We start from the raw sequence: 1119 nt of genomic DNA on the forward strand, positions 1-1119 counted from the left end.
GCTGAACTCACTGTTTTGCTGATGACAGCAGAGACAATTTTAACATAAAATGTTACCCAAGAAAACCTGCTGTGCTTTAGCATCAAAGCCTTGTAAAATATTGACTGAAGACTAAATAGTCTATCCTAACTTTAACTGTACTAAGGCGGGACAAAAATGCATGCTTCATTTAAAATGTGAAACTCAGATCACCTAGGTTAACACAGGAAATGATTTCTTCATCTCCAGTCAAATTTCTGCATTTGTATTATTTTCTTTCGGAATAACAGCTATTCATTTTAATACAAAACATTAATTGCATGCAAATGAGTTCTTATCAATGCAAAACGTTTGCCTATGCTAACATATAAAAGGGATAAACGGGATAAACTGGCATAAACGAAAATGCTAACGAGCTAACATTAGCCAGAATGTTATCGACGCTCACAAATTGTTGGATCAACAAAGAAACTAATTTTGGGCATGTTTTCATAAATGACAACATTCCTCCAAAGAAAGTACAACCTACAGGCAGTCACGGGCCAGATTTCACAGAGAGACAAAGCAACGACTGACCTCTCAAAGCCAAACCATCCTTTTCAATACAAAATGTCATCTCAACAGCAGCCAGGAGCAGCGCCAAAAAAAAAACGAAGATGAAGCACCAACGAAATAACTGATAAACTAAATCAGTTCCATGATATCATTATTTCGGGTGCGGCCCAGTACCAGTTGATCCACGGACCGGTACTGGGCCGCAGACCAGTGGTTGGGGACCACTGGTCTACGCATGTCTCTGTCACATAGGCAATTTGCTGGACTTGCTTACCTTTCTAAGGAAGGAGGAAGATGGGAAGCGTGAACAGGAAAAAAACATTACAATCAGAGACACAAGGCAAGAAGACCTCAACCAAAACTCAACTAGAAAAAAAGTTTGGATTACAACAGAAGACTCAACAGGAGTACTCCGACCTCCCGGCACTCCCGGATCCTACCTACATAGTAGAGACTGACAAGGGGGTTCTGGGGAGAAACACCTTTGACCGATAGAGAATATTACGAGGTCAGGCCGAGTTGTAAAGTTTCGGGTGCGATTGGATTTGTGAATGATGTTAAGTGTTCCTTTAAAAAGAAAACAAA

This window comes from Hippichthys cyanospilos, chromosome 12 (assembly GCF_059441005.1).
Source record: "Hippichthys cyanospilos isolate Australia breed blue-spotted pipefish chromosome 12, RoL_Hcya_1.0, whole genome shotgun sequence".
NCBI classification, from domain to species: Eukaryota; Metazoa; Chordata; class Actinopteri; order Syngnathiformes; family Syngnathidae; genus Hippichthys; species Hippichthys cyanospilos.